This window comes from Eleutherodactylus coqui, chromosome 4 (assembly GCF_035609145.1).
Source record: "Eleutherodactylus coqui strain aEleCoq1 chromosome 4, aEleCoq1.hap1, whole genome shotgun sequence".
Taxonomy (NCBI): Eukaryota; Metazoa; Chordata; class Amphibia; order Anura; family Eleutherodactylidae; genus Eleutherodactylus; species Eleutherodactylus coqui.
The window spans coordinates 84,840,590-84,856,586 of NC_089840.1; positions in this window are offsets into that span (position 1 = coordinate 84,840,590).

Genomic DNA, 15,997 nt, shown 5'->3' on the forward strand with positions numbered 1-15,997 from the left:
GTTACTTTGGTCATTTGTTTGTTTCTCTTCAGTGTTTCTCCTGTCCCTCATTTTGTTCTGTTATTTCCTACGTAGATTTTAACCTGGTGTTTGTGGAACTCTATCCAACTGCATTACCTCGGTCATTATTTAAATCTGCTTATTGGTCTGGTTGTTGCTGATAATTTTCTCAGTCTTTGTGGAGAATGGATGTGTTCATGGTGGTAAGAGTTCTGCTGTAAAGCTAAGAGGTCCTTTTGTTTGTTCATGCCAAGGCATGAGGTATGGGGAGGCCTTTATCGAGGCGATAACTTTGCTTTTAGGCAGGGTGGTTTTTGTCTTAGTAGTCAGGGTGAGTCTGTCCCTTCCTCCTTTTGTTTTGATTATATATTTTACTTTGTTCCACAGTTCACTCACTCTGAACACAACCTTATATTCATCCTGGGCATGGTGCATCTTATGCTCAGGCAGAACATGACAGAATGATGGCAGAGTGTAATGGAGATCTCTTCCAGCCGCCCACCTCCATTCAACAGGCAGTCCTTCAAAGATGAAACACTGAGAAAGAAGTCACTTACTAGTCACTTTGTTTCAATGAAATGAAGTGTCTAGCAACTAATGAGTGATTTTTCGCTCAGCATCCTGTCGGGACTCGCATTTATGAGGGACAACTATTGCTTGAAATTGGAGCCATTTTTCAGCGAATTAGTTGGCTCGTGCAAAAGTGCCGTTAGGCCTCATGCCTGCGGCACATGCGGATACCGCATGGGAACTCCCGCATGGAATCCACCCATACTTGCAGCCAGCGACCCTATGTACTTGTCCGTATCTTCTTTCTTCTGTATGTGGACATGCTAGCCGTCACGCTAGTGCACATGCGCAGTACAGAGGGATTTTTTTTGCGGCCTGTCTGCAATGCTGTCCGTGTGGGAACTCAGTAAAATGGAGCATGCTGCAATTTTTCATCTGCAAGCTGAAACCGCAAATGGTTTCTGCTCGTGTGCATGAAGAATCATTTTTCCATAGCAAAAATCTGCCTGTGGAAGTGAGGCCTTAAAGGGGTTCTGCACCTAAAAAAGAAAAATGCTATACTTATCTATTCCTCCCCCATCAGTCTACTTACCAGATCTTTACCTCCCTTATCTTCTCCTGTCTCCCGCAGTCCAGGGGCTCACTTCACCTCCAGCTGCCTGATTCTGCTCCTTCCTGTGTGGTTACGTACATTAGGTTGGCAGTCTGCCAATGTACGCTATGTCACAGCTCACAGGCCAGCAAGAGGACTGCCTATCTTCAGAGATTGCTCATGCGAGCTGTCTCTGAAATAGATTACAATTCCTTCCTAGGCAGTGAAGCTACAGCACAGGGATGTGACCTTCACTGACCCAGCAGGAAGGAGTTTGTGATAAAGCAGCCTTCATAACAAGCTGGGCCCAGCCTGCAGTGAGCTGACCTGGGGCACTGGAGAAGCTCAACCAGGAGAAGATGTGATAAGGAGACAGACAGGGAAGGAATAGGTAAGTTTAGATAATTTTTCTTTTAATGACAAAACCCCTTTAAACAAGCAAAAGGACAATTTTACTGATCTGGTTAAAATAAGCCCATGTTGAAATCTAGGCGTTACACATAACCCAGATGCAACTACTTCACTTATAATTCCAGGCATTTTGTGCTATGTGTTCAACCACTGTACACAGTACATTTATCTTTGCCAAGAAAGATAGTTCAAAGCCTCTTACAAAAGAGAACAATAACCTTTTTTATTGTGTTCTGACCTGCTATAGTTGTCAGGCTTTCTCCGGCATTGTATGCTCTCTAGGGTTTACTCTTAAACATGGAGTTCCATTTTAGATTTCAAAATGTTTCATATTTCACATATCATAAATTATCTACTTGAATACATGAAGAACATCATGTACATAGAGATATTCACTCTTGAAAGCACATCAATGGTCATTTATAATGAAATAAACAATGCTGTGCAAAGCCATTTCCCTCTATGGGATGTTACTATAGAGCCATCAATATTTTATTTTTGAAATAGATTTTCTTAGTAATGTGGATGGAAGATGATTTAGTAGCCCTACAAGTAATATCTTAGTTGTGCATCAATCTGTATGCCAAGATTACAACCAACATTTCTTTAAGTGAATAAAGTATTAAAGGGGTTGTCTAGAAGTCAAAAGTCACTTATTAAATCCCCTGCGAAATATTGTTTGCATGGCGGGACCTATGATGTGTCATACTTACCTGCATTACCACTGGCATGTCGACAAAGACCAACAAGGAAATGAGGCATTGGCATTGGATAAGAACAGGATTTAAAAGGTAAGTATTGTATTTTTTGTTATTTTGTCACATACGAAGTTGACTGATTTTTTCTAACTCCTGGACAACACTTTTAATATTGGACACAATATTTGGTAGACTTTTTCTAAAACAGTTTTTCTGAAGCTTTCCAAATTGGATTGTCTAATCCATTTCTCTTTAGTTTAAAAAAAGACGTGCAGTTAAAACTACTTCAAAAAAGTGCAAAAATTAAATAAAAGCATCCCTAATACAGTCATATATAATAACTGGAATTCAGTTATACCCAACTTAGCACTCTTTTTCACTTTCCCATAAAACAATAACATTTTTTATATTTTCATTCTGTTTTTATTTATTTCTCTAATTTTATAATTTTTCACCAATCTCTCTTTTGCAATAACATAACATTAGCAATAACTGTTTTCAAGAAGGTTGCTTCATCATAGACAATCTCTTACATATGAGGGCCACCATTGCATTCAGCTGATTACCACAGGTCTCATTCTTGGGACCCCAACAAGTAGCTAGATTTGATAGATGGGAGATGTGGCCAGCTATACATCTCCACTACAACTGTCCTATCAGGAAAATGAAAGCATACAACTTGACATGATTGACAGTTTGTGTGAAAGTGGCCATACAAATTAGATGTAAGTTGGCAGAGCCCGTTGACTTTGGGAGACTTATCCGATTACAGTGTGTAGGGGTGATTAAGCTCTCTAATTGAACACGTACAATAATTTATTGTATCCAGGAGATATTCTACTGTCCAAAGAATCTGATAGTCGCACATTTATCTTTGCTAGAGATGAGCGAGTATAATCGCTAAAGGCAATTGCTCGAGCGAGCATTGCCTTTAGCGAGTATCTCCCCCGCTCGAGACTGAAGGTACGGGTGCCAGCACGGGGGAGCGGTGAGTAGCAGCTGTCAGCAGGAGGGAGCCGGGGGGAGAGAGAGATCTCCCCTCTGTTCCGCCCCGCTCTCCCTCGCAGCTCCGTGCCCTCTGCCGGCACCCGAACCTTCAGTCTCGAGAGGGGGAGGTACTTGCTAAAGGCAATGCTCGCTCGAGCAATTGCCCTTAGCGAGTATACTCGCTCATCTGTAATCTTTGCCCATTAAAAACACATATTTAGCAGAGAGTGCATGTGCATGGAAGAGTCAGGAACCTCCGACAGATATCTAAGGTGTATGGGCACATTGAGTCTATACAATAATATTGTGCTCTTTTTCAAGTGATCATTACAAACATTGACCAGTGTAAATTAAGACCAGTAATCAAACTTTTTCTTCATTATGCTACTCCTAAGGTATTAATCATAGGACTACTAAATGTCAAAACCAGTTGCGCTATAACATTAGGCAATGCCATGATGCACATTGCTCTCATGACAACCATTGATAGGCAGCAATGTTTTTTTTCCCACATTGAGTTTTTACCACACATGCTGTCAGGATCATCTTGATGGAAATATGGATAATTCTTTGCCAATTAGTTTTCAAACCACCAAACATTAGACAGTGGTTTGAAACATCATGGCATGAGAAGGGGCCTTTTGACTAGTACAATGAGATTATTATTTTCAGATTAAGCAGGCCTTCATTGCAAAACTCCAGGTTTTAATTCAAACCCTTTAATATGTCTCACTTGAATTTTTCTTCTGAGACCTCATACCAATTTAATGTCATTTTCCTGTAGTCTGATGCCATAACATCTTTCTGAAGACAAAAATAAAATGACCATTGAAAATGTTTTGGAATTTTCCTCCAAAGTCCAGAAGATTCACACTAAAACATATAGATCTTGAATTGCATGAGACATTTGGTCACCGATGTCATATAATTCCCGGAGCAATGTTTTTACGTAGCTAAAAATTGGTTATCTGAATGAATGCATTGGAATCCAATGCTTCAGATGGTCACGATTTTTTATCACAGCTGAATTAGCTGCGTAAAAATGCTTGTGTGAATAAGGCCTTAGATTCAGCCCAATAAATGTAACTGAAAAATGGGTCATAGGATACATAATTTAAGAGTGGAACTTCATCAGAAATTGGTGTGCTATTTGTTTTCGATATTTACAACTTTCTTTGAGTTATGCATGATATCATGTTGAGTATTAATAAAGTTGTTATGTTGAATTATGTAGCATGGAAAACACTAATCACATGCTTTTAGGGTACCAAAAGATGCTATTAACATTCCTGGAATTGAGATAATCCTGATGGCTGGTAACCAAGAACACCAAGGAAGACAGCCAGTGAGTGCATGAACTGTCAGGAACTGATTCAGAAGTTCAAGGAAACTGGTAGTGTCCAGGACAAACTGAGAACTGGTCATTTGTATGAGTGTCACTTGTATTTGTCTTGAGGATCTTTACAATGGTTTGTTGACTCACACTGTGTCCCGATGCCAGTCTTTTGGTGTTTTTCTGTGAACTCTTTATAGAAACAGCTAGCATAGCTGTCAACACCTTGGGATCGGAAACACTGCCCAGATGACCATTTCTCCCACCATCTAAGTGTTCTGCAAAGTTTTCAATTCACATCTCTTTTTATTCAGAAGTTATTGTGGGTGGCTCTGACATTTGAATCACTCTGTATATTAGCCACACCTGTTGATTTCTAATGTGCCTGGTGACCATCAAACTCCACTAAAGTAAAATGATAGGATTTAGGATTGGATTAGGATTGTGCATTTGGACTTGCTCAATCCATTTGTTCTTGGGGACAGAAGCCACCATCAGCAGTGTATGTTAGTGACTTACTCCCCTATCTACATTTAGAACACATGCACACTTGGCTGAGCTGCACTTGCATGTATAGGGTGGGCAGGAGCAATGGCTGTCAGCTGACTAAGAATAGCTATCTAATGTATATGGCCAGGCTAACCCACTATATAGCGGTACTTGCTCTGGTTAGAAATAATGCTAGTGTACATAAAGATATAATTATTTATGTATAATTATATAAGCTCTATAACTTAAAGGGGTTTCCCCATTACTTAACATTGATTCACAGCCACTCTGCACTTCTGGGTTGCTGCTGATCACGATGCGTGTCTGCTGTAGCCAATCACCAGCTATAAAAGTCACTGCTGTGCCCAGTGATTGGCTACAGCAGTCACATGTCCTGGTCAACAGCAACCAAGAAGTACAGAATGGCTGCGGAGCAATTTTAACTAATGGGAAAACTCCTTTAAGCAGTTTCTTCATGTTCTTCTCTAATTACATATTTACTGGCATTCTCTGTACAAAATCCAACAAACAGACACCTTAGCCAATTTCCAGTCAGCATGAAGTAAGCTTGGCAAGTGTGTTTGTGTTTGAGTAATTGCAAAATGTCAGACACTGGAAAGTCAAGCCTGGATGCTGTTGCAGGTGGATAACTCCAAACAGGATGAGTAATGTTCCTATGCATACAGAGCTGTCAAGGCTAATTTCTTTTCCAATTTCTGTTTCAAAAACTGTTAGTTGTACCCACTAGAGTATTATTTTTTTTTCAAGACAACAGAATTATGTTCATTCATCTATCACCTTAATTTTCTAGATATAGGGATACAAAGGCAGTGCACTAGCTGAATTGTGTATGATACTGTAGGTGCATCAACGAATGTGCAAGATGTTCAACTGAGGCATAGAAAACCTTTTTTATACATGCAGACCATTTTAACTCTAAATCATGGACAGTGTTTTATTTTGTATATATGCATGCAATTTGATGATGCATTAATAGTTGCAATTAGCACAGAAACATTTTACTATTAAAATCTTAATTCTTACTTTTTATACAATTCTTCCCTAAAGCATTATCACTACATCATCAACATACTGAAGTCCTTAGGGGGATGCTATAATGGAGTACTTTTTGTGTACTGTACGGTTTTATTGCAATTATTTTAGAGAATCCGCTCTTTTCTCACTGTGGAGACGTTAAAAACGCTTATTGTCGCCCTCATCCACTCCCGGCTCGATTACTGCAACTCGTTGCTGATCGGCCTCCCCTGCACCAGACTCTACCGTCTCCAGTCCATCCTGAATGCGGCAGCCAGGCTCATCTTCCTGTCCAGCCGCTACTCGGACGCCTCTGTCCTGTGCCGGTCACTGCACTGGCTGCCCGTTAAATACAGAATTCAATTCAAACTCGCTACCTTCATCCACAAAGCCCTCCACAGTGCAGCGCCACCCTATATCGCCTCCCTCATCTCAATCCATCAACCAGCCCGGGCTCTCCGCTCTGCTAATGAAACCAGACTGAGTGCCCCTTTCATTCGAACTTCTCATTCCCGCCTCCAAGACTTCTCCAGAGCAGCACCGGTCCTCTGGAACGCACTACCAAAGGCTACCCGAGCAATCCAGGACTCGCAGAACTTCAGGCGTGCTCTAAAAACGCACCTCTTCAGGGAGGCATACCGCATTCCCTAAACAAACCTCTCTGTACTCCGCCTGATAACATGCTCCCTGACCTACTGACTGCAATCCCTGCTAGCCATCATAAACCGCTCCTGCGGTCATACCGTTTCTGCCGTCACATGGCTAAATGTCTGACCATTGTCTATGTGTAGAGCATCGCTCACTCTCCACCTCGCCATACCATGCACATCTCCAGCCCCTTTACCTTCTGTATCACCCCATTACTTGTAGTATGTAAGCTCGTTGGAGCAGGACCCTCACCCCTATTGTTTCCATCAACTGATTACTATATGTAACCGTGGTTCTGTAATGTTTGTATTTTGTCTTTCTGTATTCCCCCCTGTCTATGTAAGTGCTGCAGAATATGTTGGCGCTCTACAAATAAAGTTTATTATTATTATTATTATTAAAACATAAGTGATATTCTACCAGTATAATTTGCTTCTACCAAATTTAGTTATATCCAGACATTTTAAACCTTTTCATTATGAGCAGTAGTGTAATCTCAATCTATGTATTCCCTTGTATAGAGTGCTGTTGAGGATATAATTCTATCCTAAAACAGCATAGGGGCACAGTCACATGGGTGCATCCGGGCGCCAATGCATCCGGGCGCCAATGCACCCGTGTTACTGCACGAAGAAGACGGCCGCGCCGCCGGAAGAAAGAACACATGACCGTCAATGTAGCTGGTCATGTGTTCTTTCTTCCGGCTGTGCGGAGAGTCGTCTGCCCCTGCAGTGCGGCCATCTTATCCTGCAGGAACACGGGTACATCGGCGCCCAGATGCGTCCGTGTAATTGAGCCCTAAGTGCAGTGATATAATTGGTGAATCCATGTAATGATTAGCTGCAGAGTTATAAAACACCCTTTACTCACACTAAGCCACTACAGCATATTTTTGAGTGCTGTGTTCAAAATCTCCAGTATATTTCTATGAGATGTAGCTTCACACTGCTCTTCCAAACTTGTTGCTTGTACGTGCTAACAGGCAGAAATCTATTATCAGCTGGAGGCAGGGAAAGTAGGGTGAAGCTATATTTCAACAAAATATACTGGGGACTCTGCAGTGTGTCTTTTACTTTTATGGAAAGAAAAAAGTTTGGTAACATATTAAGTAGAGCAAAATGTGATTTGAAAGCTTGCTGTAACATTATGTCGTTTTGTAAATTATCAAAATGCACCATATCTACAAGATTACTTTGTTTCTCTTACTGAGAACAATCCCATTTTACTTTTAGAAGTAAAGGACATCAGTTTTATGTTATGGATCTGCCAATTGCTGCCATTAGATAGGACTGAACCAAAGACAGAGTGAGACATAATGGAAAATGTAGACTGTATTAAGGCCCTTTTACATGGGATGAGTGTCAGGGCAAATGATGCCTGACACTCATCCCCATGTATACTCACTCCTATGCTGTTACACAGGAGCGAGTATCGTTGGTTTGCTCACAGGGCGGCCAGCAGGGAGGCGAAGCCGCTGGGGGGAGAGTGCTCTCCCCACGACCCTCTCGATTCACTGTAGGCAGCAGTTGCTCAGTACTGAACGGCTGCTGTTTACACTGAACTATGTTGCTTTTGGTTTGTAAGCACACTTAAAACTGGACAACTCTTGTCCAGTCGTTCAGTTTCTGCATGCATCTACTCGGGACAACTATCCTTCAAAACCCCACAGGAGCACAGGGTTTTGAACAACTACAACAATAATTGTCCCATGTAAAAGGGCATTTAGGGGAACTATATTAGAAAGGATGAAGGAGCAAAGATATATGGCATATCAACTAAAAGAAGTCTACACAAGGGTCTTTACATTATTCTATTAGTAGCCTACGCGCTATTACGTAGGCAAAAAATGTTGAAGAGGTTCTTTAACCCTTTGCAATCAAATTTTGGATTCAGGGTTTCCTAGGGGGCTTTCTCTTTCTGCCATTATACAATGGTGCCATCTGCTGGCTAGAGCCAGTACTGGGTATGGGACATGCTGGAGAGGCCCCCGACAGCAGAGAAACCAGTAATATACAGTAAGAATATCCTGCCAGACATCTTCTGACATCGGAGCTGCACAGGCTTCAATCAGAATGTCTTCAGACGTCAGACAGTGGATTGGAAAGGGTTAAATAGCCACAGGTAAGAAAAAATTTTAATTCACTACAAATTGTAAAAGAAAAAATACAAGCTTCAATTGATTAATGAAAGTATTAAAAAAAATGGTGCTTCAGTATGGTCTGCCGAGCTATAAATGTCGGTCTGTATTCTACCAATGATCTTGACCTTGAGATGGAAGTTACCCTACCATTGCCTTTCTTTATTATTGAATAAATGCTGCTATTAAAGGTAACAATTCCAGTAGTAAATGTACATTAGGGGATTTAACTAATTATCTAAATTTTATCCACTACTTTTCAGAAGTAAAAGAGGGGCCTCATTTCTAGATGCACACCAATTCCCTTGTTTATCTTACACAGTTACTATATTTTAGTAAGTAGGTCATATGCAAGGCAAATTCTCTCTTTTTGACTTGTCTTTTATTTTCCATTGCTTTTTATGAGCCACGTTTCCATCTAATATATTTAATCATACTATGCACACAGTAAATTGCTTGGGAAAAATATTGTATTAAATTTGTTGCTCTCCTTTTTGGACTTATTAAAGTTACACATTTCATGAGTAGACAAATAGATTGATGGAAATCTCATTGTAATCCCTTGACACTAGAAATGTAATAGCACAGAGAGTATAAAATAAATAGCAGATTATGTGCATAGTGAATGATAATGTTATAATAATGTAATAAAAGTGGTTCAGTAAGTAAGTTAGTAGGTTAGTCTCTCCCTATATATTGCTTTAATTTACAGTGATGCTTGAAAGATTGTGAACCCTTCAAAATTGTCTTTATTTCTACTTATATCTGACCTAAAACTAAATCAGATGTTCATACGGGTCCTAAAAATAAATAAAGAGAAATAAGTAAAAAAGGAGTCCAAAATATAAGACTTGGCCATTTATTTATTGAGGAAAATGATCATATACCACATGTTTGTGAACAGCAAAAGTAAGTGAACCGTTAGGATTAGCAGATATTTTGAAGGTGGCCTTATTTATTCTTTTAAACTGATCTTTTAGAAGATCCATAGATTTTCAATGTAGGCTCCTGTCATATTTAAAAGCGTCTGTTTGTTCCATTTTTGTTAAATGTCCGATAGGATCCTTTTTTAATATAAACAAATGGGGGTAGTCTTGTTTTTCTGTTAAAAAATCCTAACAAATGTGTTTTTATTACAATGCAAATATATGCATTGCAATTTAGGGTGCTACAGGAAAGGCATTCTGTTGCCCCATCACTTTTGAAGTCCATTTTTAAAAATTAACTTTAAATTGTAAATAAGTAGCATTAAAAAAAGTGACAAATAAACAAAAAAATGGATCAATTGAAAATGGATACAGACAATGAATACTGATAAGATGGATCTGTGAAAAAACAGACTGCTGTTCTTAAAAAGCTTCCAGTTATTTCCTGCTAAAAAAGTCAATCTTTTTAAAAAGCTTAAAGAAAACAGGAGGTTTAAACAGGATGCAGTCTTACTCTATTTACTTGTAGTCTATTCTAGTTTACAGTTTCTTAGTCTTTATTACTAGTGCCTCTCGAGCCAGAACTCTTGTTTAAATAAACATTAAATCAATTTATCTTAAAATATGTCTGTCGATCCCTTGAAACAGCAATGTAATGCTACCAAAAGTAAAATGCCATATTTTTCTGACTATACAACACAGTTTTCTACAAGATAAAATATTTCTGAAAAGCATCTGCCCCTTATTTTCCAGAAACAGGGCGATCTGATAGATCCAGAGAACCCTAACCGCAGCTTTGATGATCCGGCAGTATGCTGATAAAGCGGCATCGGACTCTCGCGATGAGATTGCGGAGAGACCGACAGGTTGCCATGCCACGCCAGATACAAGCATCCTGCATTGCCAGTACCTATGATCACTATAACAAGCGATAAGGCATTGCAGGACAGAAGTCCTGCAATGCCTTATTATAGCGATCATAGTTGTGATTGTACAAGTCCCCTACAGAGACTTGAAAAGCATAAAAAAAGATAAAAATAATGTTAAAAAAAGAAAACTAAAAAAATATAAAAGGAACCTTTTTTGTGTTTTTTCTAGTATATTTGGTATTTTCGTAGCCGTAACAACGTGTACAATAAATTGAACATGCTTTTTATCCTGCACAGCAAAAAGTGTGAAAAAAAAAACCTAAAAAACTGAGGTAACAAATAAAACATAAATTACGTGAAAGCGCTGCAGAATAAGTTGGTGTTATACAAATAACAAGTCCCTCCTAACACCTACTTAGGAGACATAGAAGGTGCTGTATGTCGGAAACCCCCTGTTTCCCCCTTTCTTAACTGCTTGGCAACAGCTGGCTGCTGATTGGCTTCTTGTCGTGCAGATTGGTAGAGGGAATGGTGTGAAAGTCGAGAGCGGGAAAATAGGGTGTTCCTAGACTCTCAAAAGACCTGGGTCACCTCAGCAGTATAATGTCTTAGAGTGGTGTTAGTGCATATGAGCCCCACTCACAAATAATTTACCTCACTTTGAATGAGAGTTTCATACTTCTAAATTACCATATATACTCGAGTATAAGCCGAGTTTTTCAGCACAAAAAGCCCCCCTCGGCTTATACTCGAGTGAGGTTAAAAAAAAACAGCAATATCACCTCTCAGCCAGAGTCTATGTCCCCGGCGCAATGCTCTCCCCGGTGGTGTGGCAAACTGCTTCAGATTTCTCCCTGCTGTCATCTCCCTGGCTCGCTTTTGAATTCCCCCACTGTCAGCGCTGTGTTAGTAAGCGCTGTGATTGGATCAAGCGCCAGCCGATCATAACTGACACTGGATCATTCACAGCCATTCAGTAAATGACAACACTGAATGGCTGTGATTGGTTGATCGAGCGTCGTCTATGATTGGCTGGCGCTCGATCAAATCACAGCGATTAGTTACACAGCGCTGATGGCGGGGGAATTCAAAACCAAGCCATGGAGAGGACAGCGGGAAGATGTCTGAAGCAGCTTGCCCCACCGCCGGGGAGAGCATCGCGCCAGGGACAAAGACGCCAGGTGGGAGGTGAGCATTGCGGGGTTTTTCTACCTAGTATATACTCGAGTATAGCTAGGCTTATACACGAGTCAATAAGTTAAACCATTTTTTGTGATAAGATCGTTTGACTCGGCTAATACTCGAGTATACACGGTATATACATAAACTAACCAAGTAATACCACTGTTTTATCAATTGTCCATTGTTGCAAGAATTTATATTTTTCCCCAAAATAGTTTCTGGCTTTATTAATTGTTTATTTTCTGTTACTGCCATTCTAATTTATAGATGAATGTAAAATTAACCTATGCAGTACAAAATTAACCTGAAAGGCTTACATATTTTTTTTCAACTATTGAGTCTGGAATAATGGCTATGTTCAGCTAGAGGCACTTTCTTCATTAAACTACAATTAGTATGATGAATGACTCAGATTTTTGGTTACAGCTTCGGTTGGAAACACATGTTCATCTATAATTGAGTGCTGTACAGTAGAATTTTAAGATTAGCAAAAAAAAAAAGATCTACAAGATCAAACAAAATATAGAAATTATACCTTAGATTTTTAGATGTGAGAATGAAATTCAAAATGTGTCATGGAAAACTGTGAATTATTAAATTTGTAAGCTAAATTTTGATTAGCCCTGAATCTTTTAAGGTACATGAATGATTATATTGTAAAGCATTCTAAATAGCATTTTAAAAAAAATCACAGCTGCAGGGGGATCAGTAGAAAAATTCGGTATTTTCACAGTCTGAAATCCTTTAATAGACTAAAACGTAACCTTTAATAAAGTTTAAATAAAATCAAATAATCTTTACTGAAAACAAGGGCCTCATAAAGAGGACATATAGTGATAGAAAAAAGATTCCTTTACAGATGATTCCTTATGTTTTATTGCACCTTTTTCGGACTACTCAGCCAAATTGCCCAGAAGACCGATTTACGTATTCTCTACTACAAAGGAAACAGTTCGAATAACATCCACACTCTTTTTTTTCGAAAGTATGATAATCACGGTTTTATCTGGTAGAGAAAGAAAAACAGTGGTGCATACTCGTATCGAGGATCCAAGAAGTATAAGATACCAACAATACTTGAGAGGGTATACTTCCTGTCCAGGTTCTCTATATTACAGAACACTTCAGGTTCTATTAAGGAGCATTTAGGCTCAAGAGATGTAATTCTTGTCTCAATTTTGTGTATTTATAAACCACTTAGGGTTTATTTATAAGATGTTCAGGCTCATAAGATGCTCAGGCTCGACGCGTTTCTACCGCCTTCACGGTTCATCAGGAGCCATGCAAAAATAAAAATAGAACCGGGTAAATAGAACCGGATGAATTAGGATTAGAGATGAGCGAACGCGTTCGTCCGAGCTTGCTATTCGTGCGAATATTAGGGTGTTCGGGATGTTCGTTATTCGTAACGAACACCATGCGGTGTTCTGGTAAATTAAACTTTCTTCCCTGAGACGTTAGCGCTTTTTTTTGGCCAATATAAAGACAGGGAAGGCATTACAACTTCCCCCTGCAACGTTTAAGCCCTATACCACCCCCCTGCTGTGAGTGGCTGGGGAGATAAGGTGTCCGCCTGATATGAAAGTCTGCCCCTCCCGCTGCTCGCTATGGATGCATTCTATATGCGCTCAATGGGGCCAGCGGCAGCAGCGCTGACCCCATTGAGAACATATAGAAGACAAATCCTTCTTCTCTGGCACAGCTGTAACAGCTGTAGCAGAGAAGAACGATGTTTGCCCATTGAATTCAATGGAACCGGCAATACAGCCGACTCCACTGAATGCAATGGGCTGCCGGCGATCGCAGGATGAATGGTCGGAAAGGGGTTAAATATATAACCCCTTTCCTGCAATTCATCCAGAAATGTGTTACACTAAAAATATATACCGGCGTATAAGGCGACCGGGCGTATAAGACGACCCCCCAACTGTCACCTTATACGCCGGTAATACAGTGGAGAAAAGAATAAAAAGCATTACTTACGTTTTTAGATGATCTGCGGCGCTCCTGCAGGCTGTCGCTCCCTCCTAATCCACGGCAGAGTATTCCTTTCTCCACGAAAGACTTTAAATCCCTGCCTCCAGAAAGACACGTGCCTTCAGCCAATCACAGCCAATGACAATGATGTCATTGAATGGCTGTGATTGGCTGTGTTTCTGGAGGCGGGGATTTCAAGGCTTGAAATCCCCGCCTCCAGAAACACAGCCAATCACAGCCATTCAATGACATCATTGTCATTGGCTGTGATTGGCTGAAGGCACATGTGCTTCTGGAGGCAGGGATTTAAAGTCTTTCGTGGAGAAAGCTTGTCTGCCGTGGACCAGGAGGGAGTGACAGCCTGCAGGAGCGCCGCAGATCATCTAAAAACGTAAGTAATGCTTTTTATTCTTTGCTCCACTGTATTACCGGCGTATAAGGTGACAGTTGGGGGGTCGTCTTATACGCCCGGTCGCCTTATACGCCGGTATATATTTTTAGTGTAACACATTTCTGGATGAATTGCAGGAAAGGGGTTATATATTTAACCCCTTTCCGACCATTCATCCTGCGATCGCCGGCAGCCCATTGCATTCAGTGGAGTCGGCTGTATTGCCGGTTCCATTGAATTCAATGGGCAAACATCGTTCTTCTCTGCTACAGCTGTTACAGCTGTGCCAGAGGAGGACGATCTTTATGCTGACAGTGGGGGGGGGGGGGGGGGGGGCACTCTTGCCGCTATTGTGGCTTAATAGTGGGACCTGTGAACTTGAGATGCAGCCCACCATGTAGCCCCTCGCCTGCCCTATCCGTCACTGTGTCATTCCCATCACTTTCCTGAATTGCCCAGATTTTCACACATGAAAACCTTAGCGAGCATCGGCGAAATACAAAAATGTTCCGGTCGCCCATTGACTTCAATGGGGTTCGTTGTTCGAAACGAACCCTCGAGCATCACGGGAAGTTCGTTACGAATAACGAACACCCGAACATTTTGGTGTTCGCTCATCTCTAATTAGGATCCAACGCCAAGGGGTAAGCCTGGTTGCTATAGCTGATGTTCCCAGAGCATACTTCCAAGGTTTTTACAGGCAGATTGTTTAGATTAGATAAATATTAGAGATGAGCGAGCGTACTCGTCCGAGCTTGATAATCGTTCGAGTATTAGCTTGTTCAAGATGCTCGTTACTCGAGACGAGTACCACGCGGTGTTCAAGTTACTTTCATTTTCTTCCCTGAGAAATTTGCGCGCTTTTCTGGCCAATAGAAAGACAGGGAAGGCATTACAACTTCCTCCTGTGATGTTCCAGCCCTATACCACCCTCCTGCAGTGAGTGGCTGGCGAGATCAGGTGTCACCCGAGTATTAAAATCTGCCCGCCCGCGGCTCGCCACAGATGCATTCTGACAGAGATCAGGGACAGTGCTGCTGATGCCGGAGCTGCTATAGGGAGAGCGTTAGGAGTTATTTTAGGCTTCAAGAACCCCAACGGTCCTTCTTAGGCCATAGTCAGAAATCGCAGATCGCACCTGTCTGCGATCTGCGATTCCTGTTCTCTTCTTTATATGCGCTCAACGGGGCTGGCGGCAGCAGCGCCGACCCCATTGAGAACATATAGAAGACAAATCATTCACACCGGTAGTGGGTGTGAAGGGGGTGTGAGTCAGACCTGCCTCTGATTGGCTCAGGCTGAGCCAATCAGGGGGCAGGTCTGACTCACACCCCCTTCACACCCACTGTAGGCTGCGCTGAACTCCGTCTGCCGGGACAAGGTAAATATATATATTTTTTTTATTTTTACACATTTCTGGATGAATTGCAGGGAAGGGCTTCTATATTTAAGCCCTTCCCGACAATTCATCCCGCGCACGCCGGCAGCCCATTGCTTTCAGTGGAACCGGCTATAAGCATGTAACCCAGGAGAAGTGGCAGCGGAGTGTCATGCAGGCAGTGATTGTGCTTTGTTGGAGGTAGTGTGGTGCTTGGCTAAGGTATGCATTGCTAATGAGGGTTTTTCAGAAGTAAAAATTGTTGGGAGGGGGGGGCCCACTCTTGCCGCTATTGTGGCTTAATAGTGGGACCTGGGAACTTGAGATGCAGCCCAACATGTAGCCCCTCGCCTGCCCTATCCGTTGCTGTGTCATTCCCATCACTTTCTTGAATTGCCCAGATTTTCACAAATGAAAACCTTAGCAAGCATCGG